We start from the raw sequence: 16472 nt of genomic DNA, 5'->3' as shown, positions 1-16472 counted from the left end.
GAGTATGTCTTACGAGGAAAGGTTGACGGTGCTAGGCCTTTTCTCATTAGAGCGGAGAAGGATGAGGGGCGACTTGATAGAGGTTTATAAGATGATCAGGGGAATAGATAGAGTAGACAGTCAGAGACTTTTTCCCCAGGTGGAACACACCATTACAAGGGGACATAAGGTGGAAGATATAGGAGGGATATCAGAGGTAGGTTCTTTACCCAGAGAGTAGTGGGGGCATGGAATGCACTGCCTGTGGAAGTAGTTGAGTCGGAAATATTAGGGACCTTCAAGCAGCTGTTGGATAGGTACATGGATTACGGGAAAATGATATAGTGTAGATTTATTTGTTCTTAAGGGCAGCACGGTAGCATTGTGGATAGCACAATTGCTTCACAGATCCATGGTCCCAGGTTCGATTCCGGCTTGGGTCATTGTCTGTGCGGTGTCTGCACGTCCTCCCCGTGTCTGCGTGGGTTTCCTCCGGGTGCTCCGGTTTCCTCCCACAGTCCAAAGATGTGCGGGTTAGGTGAATTGGCCAATGATAAATTGCCCTTAATGTCCAAATTGCCCTTGGTGTTGGGTGGAGGTGTTGAGTTTGGGTAGGGTGCTCTTTCCAAGAGCTGGTGCAGACTCAAAGGGCCGAATGGCCTCCTTCTGCACTGTAAATTCAATGATAATCTATGATTAATCTAGGACAAAGGTTCGGCACAACATCGTGGGCCGTGAGGCTATATGGGTAGAGATCAGGAATAAGAAGGGTGCAGTCACAATGTTGGGGGTATACTACAGGCCTCCCAACAGCCAGCGGGAGATAGAGGAGCAGATAGGTAGACAGATTTTGGAAAAGAGTAAAAACAACAGGGTTGTGGTGATGGGAGACTTCAATTTCCCCAATATTGACTGGGACTCACTTAGTGCCAGGGGCTTAGACGGGGCGGAGTTTGTAAGGAGCATCCTGGAGGGCTTCTTAAAACAATATGTAAACAGTCCAACTAGGGAAGGGGCGGTACTGGACCTGGTATTGGGGAAGAGCCCGGCCAGGTGGTAGATGTTTCAGTAGGGGAGCATTTTGGTAACAGTGACCACAATTCAGTAAGTTTTAAAGTATTAGTGGACAAGGATAAGAGTGGTCCGAGGATGAATGTGCTAAATTGGGGGAAGGCTAATTATAACAATATTAGGCGAGAACTGAAGAACATAGATTGGGGGCGGATGTTTGAGGGCAAATCAACATCTGACATGTGGGAGGCTTTCAAGTGTCAGTTGAAAGGAATACAGGACAGGCATGTTCCTGTGAGGAAGAAAGATAAATACGGCAATTTTCGGGAACCTTGGATGACGAGTGATATTGTAGGCCTCGTCAAAAAGAAAAAGGAGGCATTTGTCAGGGCTAAAAGGCTGGGAACAGACGAAGCCTGTGTGGCATATAAGGAAAGTAGGAAGGAACTTAAGCAAGGAGTCAGGAGGGCTAGAAGGGGTCATGAAAAGTCATTGGCAAATAGGGTTAAGGAAAATCCCAAGGCTTTTTACACGTACATAAAAAGCAAGAGTGTAGCCAGGGAAAGGGTTGGCCCACTGAAGGATAGGCAAGGGAATCTATGTGCGGAGCCAGAGTAAATGGGCGAGGTACTAAATGAATACTTTGCATCAGTATTCACCAAAGAGAAGGAATTGGTAGATGTTGAGTCTGGAGAAGGGGGTGTAGATAGCCTGGGTCACATTGTGATCCAAAAAGACGAGGTGTTGGGTGTCTTAAATAATATTAAGGTAGATAAGTCCCCAGGGCCTGATGGGATCTACCCCAGAATACTGAAGGAGGCTGGAGAGGAAATTGCTGTGGCCTTGACAGAAATCTTTGGATCCTCGCTGTCTTCAGGGGATATCCCGGAGGACTGGAGAATAGCCAATGTTGTTCCTCTGTTTAAGAAGGGTAGCAAGGATAATCCCGGGAACTACAGGCCGGTGAGCCTTACTTCAGTGGTAGGGAAATTACTGGAGAGAATTCTTCGAGACAGGATCTACTCCCATTTGGAAGCAAATGGACGTATTAGTGAGAGGCAGCACGGTTTTGTGAAGGGGAGGTCGTGTCTCACTAACTTGATAGAGTTTTTTGAGGAGGTCACTAAGATGATTGATGCAGGTAGGGCAGTAGATGTTGTCTATATGGACTTCAGTAAGGCCTTTGACAAGGTCCCTCATGGTAGACTAGTACAAAAGGTGAAGTCACACGGGATCAGGGGTGAACTGGCAAGGTGGATACAGAACTGGCTAGGCCATAGAAGGCAGAGGGCAGCAATGGAGGGATGCTTTTCTAATTGGAGGGATGTGACCAGTGGTGTTCCACAGGGATCAGTGTTGGGACCTTTGCTGTTTGTAGTATATATAAATGATTTGGAGGAAAATGTAACTGGTCTGATTAGTAAGTTTGCAGACGACACAAAGGTTGGTGGAATTGCGGATAGCGATGAGGACTGTCTGAGGATACAGCAGGATTTAGATTGTCTGGAGACTTGGGCGGAGAGATGGCAGATGGAGTTTAATCCGGACAAATGTGAGGTAATGCATTTTGGAAGGTCTAATGCAGTTAGGGAATATACAGTGAATGGTAGAACCCTCAAGAGTATTGAAAGTCAAAGAGATCTAGGAGTACAGGTCCACAGGTCATTGAAAGGGGCAACACAGGTGGAGAAGGTAGTCAGGAAGGCATACGGCATGCTTGCCTTCATTGGCCGGGGCATTGAGTATAAGAATTGGCAAGTCATGTTGCAGCTGTATAGAACCTTAGTTAGGCCACACTTGGAGTATAGTGTTCAATTCTGGTCGCCACACTACCAGAAGGATGTGGAGGCTTTAGAGAGGGTGCAGAAGAGATTTACCAGAATGTTGCCTGGTATGGAGGGCATAAGCTATGAGGAGCGATTGAATAAACTCGGTTTGTTCTCACTGGAACGAAGGAGGTTGAGGGGCGACCTGATAGAGGTATACAAAATTATGAGGGGCATAGACAGAGTGGATAGTCAGAGGCTTTTCCCCAGGGTAGAGGGGTCAATTACTAGGGGGTATAGGTTTAAGGTGAGAGGGGCAAGGTTTAGAGTAGATGTACGAGGCAAGTTTTTTACGCAGAGGGTAGTGGGTGCCTGGAACTCGCTACCGGAGGAGGTAGTGGAAGCAGGGACGATAGGGACATTTAAGGGGCATCTTGACAAATATATGAATAGGATGGGAATAGAAGGATACGGACCCAGGAAGTGTAGAAGATTGTAGTTTAGTCGGGCAGTATGGTCGGCACGGGCTTGGAGGGCCGAAGGGCCTGTTCCTGTGCTGTACATTTCTTTGTTCTTTGTTCTTTGTTCTTTGAAGGGCCTGTTCTGTGCTGTCTTTTCTATGTTCTATGTTCTAAAATAGGGAAGAATAAGATTGCAGCGTCAGAACAGATGAGCTAATGTGTGAGTATCAGATTGCAATGACAGAACAATGGTGCTGCCTCTGCGAGCGATGAATTTTAATGAAATTACAGTGGAACTGTTTCTATGAACAATAGACTGCAATGTTAGAGCGGTCTGTATGAACAACAGATTGTAATTTTATAACATTGGAGCTGTCCCTTTCGGCTTCAGGTTGTAATGCAGAACTGTGGAGTGGTCTCTGTGAAAAGTAGATTGCATTGTTAGAACAGTGAAGCTATCTCTGTGAACAATATATTGCAATGTTAGAATATTGGATCTGTCGCTGTGATCAACACATTGCAAAGTTAGAACAGTGGAGCTGTCCCTGTGAAAGATTCAATGTTAGAACATTGGATCTGGTGCACTGAACAATAGATTGCAAAGTTAGAACAGGGGTGCTCTCTCTGTGAACAATAGATTGCAATGGCAGAACAGGGCTGCTGTCTCTGTGAACAATAGATTGCAATGACAAAACAGGGGTGCTGTCTCTGTGAACAATAGATTGCAATGTCAGAACAGGGGCGCTGTCATGTCAGAACAGTGGCGGTGTCTGTCAACAATAGAATGCACTTTTTAGACGAATGGGGCTGTCTGTGAATAACAGTTTGCAATTGTAGTGCATTGGTGCTTTGAACAATAGATAACAATGTCAGGCCCGTGAAGCTGCCTCTGTGAACATCGATTGCAATTTTTGAATATTGGAGTAGTGTCGCTGAATAACATATTGCAATGTTACAACAGTGGAGCTGTGTCTGTAAACAATAGATTGCAATGTTAGAACAGTGGAGCTGTCTCTGTGAACAATGGATTGCAAGTGTAGAACAGTTGGCGTGTCTGTCAACAGTAGATTGCAATTTTAGACGAGTAGGGCTTTTTCTGTGAATCATAGATTGCCATGTTAAGGCATTGTCGCGTTGAACAATAGATGCCAATGTTAGATCAGTGGAGGCGTCTCTGTGAACAATAGTTTGCAATGTTCGTATCTTGACTCTGTCTCTGTGAACAATAGATTGCTACGTTAGAACAGTGAAGCTGTCTCTCTGAAAAATATATTGCAACCTCAGTACAGTGGATCTGTCTCTGTGAACAACAGTTGGCAATGCTTGATTTGATTTATTGTCACAGCACGTGATTTATTGTCACGGTTGGCTCTGATGTTCAGTAGGGAGGATCAAAGCGCAGAAGAGCAATAGACAGAGGGTACTCCATAGTCAGGGGCACAGATCGGCGCTTCTGTGAACGTGAAAGAGACTCCAGGATAGCCTGTGCCTCCCTGGTGCCAGGGTCCAGGATGTCTCAGAACTGGTAGCGAGAATCCTGAAGGGGGAGGGCAAACAGGCAGAGGCCATTGTACATATTGGTACTAACGACATAGGCAGGAAGGGGGAATGAGGTCCTGCAGCAGGAGTTCAGGGAGCTCGGCAGAAAGTTAAAAGACAGGACCTCTAGGTTTGTAATCTCGGGATTACTCCCTGTGCCATGTGCCATTGACGCTAGAATTAGGCCGATAGAGCAGCTAAACACGTGGCTAAACAGCTGGTATAGGAGGGAGGGTTTCAGTTATCTGGACCATTGGATGCTCTTCCGAGACAAGTGTACCCTGTATAAGAAGGACGGGTTGCATCTAAACTGGAGAGGCATAAATAAACTGGCCGCGAGGTTTGCTGATGTCACACCGGAGGTTGAAATTAGTATGGCAGGGAGTGGGTACTGGAGCAATAGGTCAGAAGGTTAAAAAAGGAGAGAGGACGAGGGAATAGGGCCAGTATGGCTCTGAGGAAGAGCATAAAACAGCGGGACTGGTGGTCTGAAGTGCATATGTTCTACTGGAAGATGTATGACAGGCAAAGCAGATGAACTTCGAGATTGTATTCGTACTTGGAACTATAACGTTGTTGCCATTACAGAGGCCTGGATGAGAGGAGGACGGGACTGGCAGCTAAACATTACAGGATGTAGATGTTTCAGGCGGGATAGTGGGGGATGTAAAAGGGGTGGAGGAGTTGCGCTACTGGTTAGGGAGAATATCACAGCTGTACTGAGGGAAGACAACTCAGAAGGCAACGAGGTTATATGGGTAGAAATTATGAATAAGAAGGGTGCAGCCAAAAGGTTGGGGGTTTACTACAGGCCTTCCTACAGCCAGCGGGAGATAGAGGAGCAGATAGATAGACAGATTTTGGAAAGTAATAAAGCAACAGGTTTGTTGTGATGGGAGACTTTAACTTCGCCAATATTGACTGGGACTCACAGAGTGCTAGTGACTTGGTCGGGGCAGAGTTTGTAAGGAGCATCCAGGAGGGCGTCTTAAAACACTATGTAAATAGTCCAACTGGGGAAGGGGCTGTACTGTTAGACGTTTCAGTTGCTGTGATATGAAGAGTCTAAAGTTCTGATCCTTTTTCACAAACACACATTTATTTCCCTCCAACAGCCTTTGCACAAAACTCTCACTATACATCACCTGCCAGAGGCCACCTAAAGCCCGTTTGCATATCAGTGCCAATTACTGGCTACTTAACATAAATGAGACAGCTGATTTCAATGTCTCTTAACCCATTCCTTAACAGTCTCCCTTTCCTTGCAGAAAAAAAATTAGGTTAAAACAACATTTCAAGAAACTCAAAAACACACATGATTTCCCCCCTTTTTTGGGGGGACGAGGAAAAAAAACAGTCACAGAAACAAGCGCCCTTCTCTAACAATATCCAAAAGTTTCTGTGAACTCGCCCCTCTTTTCGTAAAACTGTCTGACAGTTGATAGCTCCTGTCGATCCATTTAATTTTTATTATTTCCCCTCTGTCCAACATCTGCTTCAAACTTGCGGTGTCTATCCGTAACCTCTTTTCATTGACACTTTTTGTAGAGTGCACATTTTACCACAGGGATTTATTGTCAATATGACAGTCACTAGGTATATTACCCAAATCCCCTAATCCCAAACTTTCTGTCAATATCATACTTATATAAAAGGCCATATCCACCGCCTCCACAAGGCTTAACGCCTCAGCAGCCAAAGTGCTTTTTACCACTCTCCGTATTTTCTTTGTTTACACACAAGCGGGCAACATTTACCATTGTTCCCCAGAAGGAAAATTATAAAACCTCCTGCGCTTGAAAGCCCATCACATAAATTTGCATAGGACGCACACACCGCACCATCACACAATGAGATTGCGAAGAGATTTAGGTAGAGATGAGAGAGACAGATTGAAAGCGAGAGACAGAGATAGATAGATAGAGTAATAGAGAGAAAGAGAGAGAGAGAGATAGAAAGAGAGAGAAATAGAAACAGCCAGGCGAGTTAATAAAGTGCAGATGGAGACTATTAAGAAATCATATTCGACATACATTGGCTTATATCATTGGGTTTCCTCACTGTTGGTTTTCTCAGATACTTTAGGCTGCACAATTGAAGTTCCTTGATAGGATATGGATTATATTTCAGAGATTACTACCATAGGGCCGGGTCTGGTGTTATGTCGAGAAATTGCATCGTTTCGGCTGTGCCTCCTTCGAGAATATAGTTCTCCAAATTGAAATGGTGGTAGAGTAGTATTGTCGCAGAGCGAGAAATCCCGAGACCCAGGATATGAAATGGGGTTCCGGGTTCGAATCCCACCATGCAAAGTGATGGAATTTAATCTCAATAAAATATCTAAATTAAAATGTCTACTGATGACCATGAACTATTGTCTATTGTCTGATAAAACTATCCGGTTCGCTCATGCCATTTAGAGAAGGAAACCTGCCATCCTTACCTGGTCTGGTAGTAGGTCTGACCTACATGTGACTCCAGGCCCACAGTAATGTGATTGACTCTCAACTGCCCCCTCAAGAGCTTTTGGGAAGGGCAATAAATGCTGGCAGCAGGAGCGACAACTATGTCCCATGAAAGAATAAAATGACATCTGCGAGTTGCTGTAAGAGTAAGTAGAAAAAGTTTTAATTCCCCCACAAGTTATTTATTATATTCAGATTGCACAGGTTTGAAATTGTTGATGAACAGAAAGTTATTCATTCACCGAGTTGTTAAGATGTGGACGCGCGATGAGAATACTGCTGAATTCAGACTCCACGGGATTCTGGGAACTCTGTTGGGACATGTGCCTTAGGAACACTCACTTCCAGACTTGTGGAGGAAAAGCAAAAGTCTCTGGCGTTACAGCTACAATAGGCCGCTGCGTCTGTGGTGGGAGATTCTATGACTCTATGATGCAGGATACGTCATCCACTTCCCTTCATGGGCCGCACAGGGCAAGGAGGTGGATGAAACCTGGGCTTATCTCACGTGTTATTGCTCTGGTTGTTTCTCATTGGTGCACTTTATCAAAGGGCGGTTTACCTTATCCACATGACAGCATGAATTGATTATGCAGAAGAGGACAAACTGTTCTCAAATAAATAATTGTCTGAACAGTGTGGGTTTCAGATCGTGCAGGAAAGGCAATCTGGTGTCTGTGCACAACCTCTTGTTAATATTCCAGTCTGATCGCAGTAAGGGACTGCCGGGATGATGCTGCGCTCCTTTCTGACTCTAATTACACTGCAGCTTCTGAACTGTGAGTTATTATTGACTGACACTATTCTGATTCCTATTGAGAAATCGGCTATTATAAATATTTACAACAAATGAAGAGATGTACTAATTATTCGTCATCAAAATGTTTATGTGCTACATTGAGGAAGATCGGCGTTTGAATATTAACATTGGATACCGGAGTTAAAGGGATATTAATATATAATAAACTGCATTGAGGGGAGGGGAGCTCAGTGTCTGAAAAACTGTGAAATCCTCAGCGTTTTTCCATCATTCTTGATTCTTGGATTGAATTATTGTTTCGTACGAAGAAAGAACTAAGATCAGGTAACAGGCACAAACTAGATCAAATTTCCTTCCATCCATACACTCAGGTTGGACCAATAGGTCTATGCCTGTGAATCAAACAATTCTGAGTTCACTGGTCTCCAGCGGAAACTGTCTTTAATCTCCGTTCACCGGAGATTCTTGTTGCAGGCTGCAGAAACTGGAGTTAAAAATCAAAAGCGAGAGTTCACACTGAACCTAGAAGACACAATTGACTTTTCCCTCAGAGTTTCAGTGTCTGGGCTCCTTTTAGGAAAAGGTGACCTGGGATTTTCAACTGTGACCTTCAGTCATGTCTTTTGAATGGCCGATAAAGCTGGGAAATTAACTGGCAGGATTTCTCGTTATTTAATATTTTATGTTCTTTGTTTCACATTAAAATCCATCCCTTTCAAGTAAATATAGAATATTGCATAAATGATTTACTTATTTTAAAAATTTTCAGTTGAGATTTACATCAAATTTAGATTTAAATCTATAGTTGAACATAAACACCGTAGCAGATGGTTTTATTTTGTCACCCGCCACACCTGTACATGTGCAACATATTATAGAAACACATTGAAGTATTTAAAGTGAGCTTGTCCGTTTTAAGTGTGCAGCCGCTGATTGAAGCAGTTAAATCCAGGCTGCCCGGCAGTACAGTGGCCAGCACGGTGCCGAGGATGTGCAGACTTTGGCCACGCTAAATTGCTCCAGAATGTCATGTTGTTATTGCTGAATGGAAGCCGGCGTGTAAGCCAATGCAGTGAGTTTAAAGCTGCACCAACATCGCCATTGAGCTCCATATATATCTGTCAGAGATTTTCCACAGTAGAACTTCCGCATGAGTCCGTGTCCGGGGAAAATTAATATTTTTAACAACCTTACAGTGTTGTGCAAATGGATACACAGCGGATTGGATTCTCCACTATTCCAGCCGCGTATTTTTCGGCGGCGCGCTGTTCTTTGGCGGCGGGATTCTTCACTCCCGCCGCTTGCCAATGAGATTTCCCATTGAAGACACCCCACGCCGGCGGGAAACCTCTGGGCGGGAGTATGCTGACGGCGGGAAAAGTGAATCGCCAGTGTATCTTAACACAGGAATTACAAGAGCAATTAATGCTGTTATTAATTACTTTTGTTATGGTGAGGAACATTCTCACCAGCTGAGATTTACTCATTCTGTGGGAAATTTGCTTTGTGAATACTGTTGCATAAGTGGCTCAGAAATGTTTTCGTATAAAACCACGTCGTGTTAAATTAGTATTTATGTGGAATGTTTTTACTTTCTGTTTGTCATGTCACTAATTTTGCGCAAACACATTCCGCATTTTTACTTTTCCTGTGTCCCAGGCCGTGTTCAGTGACATTTCCAGAATTGTATCTTCATTCCCTTTCTCATCTCGGCTACCTCGGCTGAGTCCTATGTCGATGAGTCAGTTCAGTTCCTCGCTATTCAAAATGAGTCTCTTCAGTTAAAGTTTTTAATCTCTAATTATCAATAACAAGCGCCGACACTCGTCCCTGCACTGATATTGATGTTATTGTCAAGTTAAGATCAGGCATCTGTGGAATAATATATTGTCTGCAAATAGGGAAATAATGTTTCAACTACAATCACAGCAGTGTCATATGTAGGGTATCTTGCATCTGATTAATAGATACTTTAAATGTGTCACCAGTATTAACATCAAAAACAGAGAGAACACGGACTGTAACTCCATACTGAGGTAGTTTTAAAATGTTCCGCTGCGGCTTTTGTGCAGACACAGCAGACTGGAAATGAAATTCGAGTTCAACTGACCCGGCTACAAATAGAGCGCCGTCAGTGTTAGAATAGATGGTACCGCAGTCCTGTATGTCTGGTAAGTTGCTGACTCAAGCTGTAGTTACTGCCCACTGAGCACACCCTCAGGTTAGGCAAAGCTGTATCTAAATGGAACCGCTGTGTGCCTGGCCTGCGGTACAGTGAACTGTTTTAAACACCTTATTCTGGGTAATTGGATTGTTGGACACGGTGTATTAATATTGTAAATGTGGAAATTAAATTAAGCTGGAGCCAATGTTACTTTAACCATTAACAGTGTGATTAATATCAATTACAATCTCGAATATGTTCCAAAACATAAATGGACATCAGTCTGTTTATCTAACAGTGAAGATTTTCCAGCCTCTCCACAGAGATTCCCTATTTCACGCGGGTTTCTGCAGAATGTAATGAGATATGAGAACCTGTTCCTCAATCTCCATTCACCTGCTCCATCGTCTCTTCGTAAAACACTTGTGAAGCATTTTGTATTTTCACCTTCCACTGAAAGATCCCATAAAATTTCATCGGGTCCCGGAATTATAACATACATAACGGGTTACATTCTAAACTCACATCCAGTACGAGTTCATTTGGTGTGGTGTAACTTTATGAAATTGAAGATGCACTTTTCACACATATTCTGGGCCCGCTGACAATTATTTCGTTTAACCTATAATCAACATTTGTTTGAATAATTATGCTCGTAACATTTAAATTTATTTCTGACAACTCTCCAATTCACGTGCCATAGTTTAAGATAAAATATTACCATTATCGACACATAGAACAATCTGCCATGGGAAGATACATTTACATTAAAATGCGCAAGAAATATTCTGCCCTTCACATCTCGCCGGTATTTAACGGTAAATGTTTATGAGTCGGCTTATTCACCGGCAGCGGAATACGTTGCGTACGGACAAGCATAGTGAGGTTAAGGAGGGATCATTCCCGATATAGGAATGTCGATATAGTTCTCAGGCCGCATTGCATCTATCTTGCATTTCATGGTGCTCCCACATATCTGCGGCCCCTGTTTTTCTGGGCGGTAGAGGTCCGGCCTTTGGAAGCAGCTGTGGCAGTAGCTCTGACGGTTTGCTACAGTTTACTGTTTAAAATCCACTTACTGCATGAGGGTGTCGCTGGCAAGACCTGCGTTTATTTTCCAGCCCTCCTTGCCCTTCAGAGGTTGGTGGCGATGTGTCTTTATGCACCTCTGCAATCCCTGATGGGTAACTACATCCACCGTGCTGTTTGGCTGGGGGATGGCTTTTGCAGTTTTTTACCGAGCTACAGTGAAGGAATGATCCACATATTTCCCAGTTCGGATGGTGAATGACTTGGAGAGGGTCTGCCAGGTGTCGCTGTTCCCAGGGATCTACTGCTGCCGTTCTCCTCGATGGTCGTGGTCGTTGGTTTAGCGGGAATGTCTCAAGGACGTGGCAAGTTTAATGACACCGCTGACCTGTGCCTTGTAGGTGATTTGCAGTCTTTGCTGTGTCAGGTGTTGAGTGCGAATTGGCTGAATTCGTGATTCCTGGGCCTCCGGTGCAGGCCGAGATGAATCACCCACGGGGCACTTCTGTCTGATAATTGTTGTCATAACTTTTGCACAGTTGTTGCTGGGGTCCTGCATCACTGTGGATGGGGATATTTGTGGATCCTCATTCTCGAGTGCGTTGTTTAATGGTCCAGCACCATTCAATGTATTTTTGCAGATGACACACTGACAAGTAAGTTCATGGTTGAGCTGCCCATCGATAGAAATGTGCTTTTATCTGGAGGTTCTCCGAATGATTCTGTTTTGTGGCTTGTCATTGCCTGAGGCAATGCGCTTTTAGAGCAAACTAATGGAAAATGACTGAGGAAACATTACGAAGATTAACTCGGAAAAGGATTGTTTATAACTGGAGCAGGATAATAAAAGACGGAATGGAATAAATACGTTTCGGATATTCCAGTGAGACCATTGTGGTCGTGACATTCCTGAGTAGCTCTTGGAATATGTTCCGTAAGTCAGGCAATGGGTATCAAAAGATGGATTTATAGTCTGCATAACTGTCAGGATTGAGTTCTTAAGGATGACTGAGGATTTCCAGGATTGGCCACACTTAACGAACACTCGATATTATAGAATGCGGAGGTACAGAAGTTACATGATGGTTGTTAATTTTGGTATCAAGTGACAAATTTCGGCAAACCATATGCACGGAGGAATCTCTATCCAGTTTTAATAGTTTTTCATAGTTTTAATAGTGTATATACGAGCGGTTAGAAGCAATCAGGAGATTTGACAGACACGCTCGCTGACCTGCCGGCGAATATATATTTTTATTTTTAAATAAATTTAGCGTACCCAATTCATTTTTTTTTCAATTAAGGGGCAACATAGCGTGGCCAATCTACCGACTCTGCACATCTTTGGGTTGTGGGGGCGAAAACCACGCAAACCGGGGGGGGGGGGGGGGGATGTGCAAAATCCACGCGATCAGTGACCCAGAGCCGGGTTCGAACCTTTGACCACGACACCGTGAGGCAGCAAGGCTAACCCAGTGCGCCACGGTGCTTCCCGTCTGGGAGCATATAAAGGAAAAATGAATAGTATTGAGCCAACACATAGAATGTGACCATGATTTATGGAGTCCCCAACATCATGGGGACGCCATTTTGAATAGTTAGCCGATTCGTGAGATTGTCAACATAGACCGACGATATTGCAGGGTGACTATGGCAAAAGTCACGATGATCTGTGGGAGACAATGTCCTCAGGAATATTGGGAACAGCTCAACATTTTGCCAGTTAAAACAATTCTGGGTAAATGTTGATACGTTACTGATATTAACCATGTTACAATCGATTTACTCACAATTCCCGGTGTTCCTTCCGAAGAATCACTGAAACTGGAGACGAGTGTGTCCAAGAATGCAACTGATTTTGGAGAGTAGTCCATGGTGAGTCTGATGGTTGGATGGAACTTATTAATGACATTAATAAGTTCCATCCAAACATCAGACTCACCATGGACTACTCTCCAAAATCAGTTGCATTCTTGGACACACTCGTCTCCATCAAGGACGGTCACGTCAGCACTTCGCTTTACCGCAAACCCACGGATAACCTCATGATGCTCCACTTCTCCAGCTTCCACCCTAAACACATTGAAGAAGCCATCCCCTATGGACAAGCGCTCCGTATACACAGGATCTGCTCAGACGAGGAGGAGCATAACAGACATCTACAGACGTTGAAAGATGCCCTCGTACGAACGGGATATGGCACTCGACTCATCGATCGACAGTTCCAACGCGCCACAGCGAAAAACCGCACCGACCTCCTCAGAAGACACACATGGGACACAACCGACAGAATGCCCTTCGTCGTCCAGTCCTTCCCCGGAGCGGAGAAACTACGTCATCTTCTTCACAGCCTTCAACACGTCATTGATGACGATGAGCATCTTGCCAAGGTCATCCCCACACCCCCACTACTTGCCTTCAAACAACCGAGCAACCTCAAACGAACCATTATTTGCAGCAAACTACCCAGTCTTCAGAACAGTGACCACGACACCACACAACCCTGCCATGGCAATCTCTGCAAGACGTGCCAGATCATCGACATGGATACCACTATTACACGTGAGAACACCACCCACCAGTTACGTGGTACGTACTCGTGCGACTCGGCCAACATTGTCTACCTCATACGCTGCAGGAAAGGATGTCCCGATGCGTGGTACATTGGCGAGACCATGCAGACGCTGCGACAACGAATGAACGGACATCGCGCAACAATCACCAGGCAGGAATGTTCCCTTCCAGTCGGAGAACACTTCAGCAGTCAAGGGCATTCAGCCTCTGATCTCCAGAGGTAAGCGTTCTCCAAGGCGGCCTTCAGGATGCTCGACAACGCAGAATCGCCGAGCAGAAACGTATAGCCAAGCTCCGCACACATGAGTGCGGCCTCAACCGGGACCTAGGATTCATTTCACATTACATTCATCCCCCACCATCTGGCCTGCAAAATCCTACCAACTGTCCTGGCTTGATGCAATTCACACCTCTTTAACCTGGGGTTACCCCATCTCTGGATCTGTAAAGATTTAATCACCTGCTAATGCTCGCATTCCAAGCATTGTTTGGCATCTTTGAATTTGTCTATATATGTGTTTCTGGAACATACCTCTTCATTCACCTGAGGAAGGAGCAGCGCTCCGAAAGCTAGTGACATCGAAACAAACCTGTTGGACTTTAACCTGGTGTTGTAAGACTTCGTACTGTGCTCACCCCAGTCCAACGCCGGCATCTCCACATCATTCCTTCTTCCTGACATTCATGAAATTCAACCCGAAAGAAAAAGTCGGATCCTGGATTTAGGTGAAATATTTTATCATTAGTTGTGTGGTGGTGATTTAATAAAACAAATCATCGTGTTGTCTTTGTTTGTATTTTTTTAAATTTAGAGTACCGAATTATTATTTTCCCAATCAAAGGACAATTTAGCGTGGCCAATCCACCTACCCTGCACGTCTTTGGGTTGTGGGGGTAAAAAACACGCAGGCACGGGGAGAATGAACAAACTCCACATGGACAGTGACCTAGGGCTGGGGTTAGAACCCATATCCTCAGGGTCGCAGTCCGAGTGCTAACCACTGCGCCACATGCAGCCCCAGGGTTGCCGTTGTGATGCTTGATTTGGACAGTTTCATTCATGTCCTTGTTCAGTGAACACTAATTCTCAACTATTTATTCCAGGCAGACCCGGGAGCAGCCAGGCTGACTCAGCAGGTAATCGCTTTCATTCTAATAGCTGATATTTTCCCGCCCATAGTATCCAACTGCATGTTAAATCTGTGAGACGATCTCAGTGTTTTTCTGTTTAATTATGGACACGTTATCAATTAATTCCTGTTGCGAGATTAATGCTGAATATTTAGAGCGACAATTGATTGTGTCCGTGGGCTTACAGAAAAACCAGATACAGCTGTCGGTCTGAAACAGATATTCAGTTCCCGAGTTGCCAGCCAGCGCTGACATATCGCGGAATTTTATGGTCCTTCCGCCGCCCCACCGACATCATCCGGATCCACCGAAGGCAGTGGGTTCACCGCATTTTCCCCTCCCGCCCCCTCCCTGAGCGGGCAGCACATTATATATCTGTCCCTTCCAGCGGTGGGCGGGAGGGCGCAGCTGGCTCAGTGGTGATGGCAGATATCTTGTAATCCGCACTAGGATTGGAATCTCACTGTGCTCGGCCAATCCGTGTGATAGACCGCTGACTATTCCAATCTTGACCTGTGTAGAGAAAATAAATTATCTTTTAAAACATAAATTTAGAGTACCCAATTCATTTTTTCCAATTAAGAGGCAATTTAGCGTGGCCAATCTTTGGGTTGTGAGGGGGGGGGGGGGGGAACCCACGCAAACACGGAGAGAATGTGCAAACTCCACACGAACAGTGACCTGGAGCCAGGATCGAACCTGAGACCTCGGCGCCGTCTGACCTCAGCAGGTCTCACCCTCTGCGCCACCGTGCTGCCCTGAGGGAATAAATTCTGAGCCGATCCACACTCCAGGCTGACGCAATCGGTAGGATTGTTTTTCAATATCCCACTATTCGCCCCGTGTTTATACCATTTAGAAAGCTTCTCTCTTACATTTGCAATGTCTAATATTTGCTGCGGGTTTGTTGAGCTCCTGTAAACGGCCCAATGCTACTAGTGATTCCGATATTTCCCGCTGCATCGGGGACCAATAACTCTGCATTTGATTTCTGTATTTTACAGAGGCGGTGAAGCTGAGACTGAGCAATGTGGGCAGTCGGTGCGCTGGTAGAGTGGAGTACAGTGGGGGACAGTGCATGATCAGGAATGGGACACGAAGGACGCCGCTGTTGTGTGTCGGGAGCTGGGCTGCGGCACCGCGCGCGCTGCACCGCGCAGGGCTCACTTTGGTGAAGGCTCTGGACCCATTGTGACGTGGAAGGTGCAATGCAAAGGGAGCGAATCCATCCGCTCTGCGGGATTGTCCTTCAGAACGTTGGGATGCCTAGTCCTCGCCGCATTCCAATGATGCCGGAGTAATTTGTTCAGGTAAAAACCTTTCTTTGTCTATTCTCTACCGAATGGAATCTGTTCACTGAAAATAGAGGCAGTGAAATGACACCTGTGAATTTCAACTTTTAGGACATCCTGATTAATAAAATGGGTTACTTTACCATCCAAGGCCTGCCCCCTGTGCTGGGTTAACGGTGCGGGTAAACGCCCATTCGCTTTCAAGTGCAGGGTGAAATTCGCGGCTCCATCAGCGGCAACATTTCGACCTTTAGATTCTGAAGTAGAAAATGGACGTGAGAAACAGGGAATAGAGCCAGCG

Source organism: Scyliorhinus torazame, chromosome 20, assembly GCF_047496885.1.
Source record: "Scyliorhinus torazame isolate Kashiwa2021f chromosome 20, sScyTor2.1, whole genome shotgun sequence".
NCBI classification, from domain to species: domain Eukaryota; kingdom Metazoa; phylum Chordata; class Chondrichthyes; order Carcharhiniformes; family Scyliorhinidae; genus Scyliorhinus; species Scyliorhinus torazame.
The sequence above is the reverse complement of the archived record's forward strand: the minus strand, read 5'-3'. Positions refer to the sequence as shown.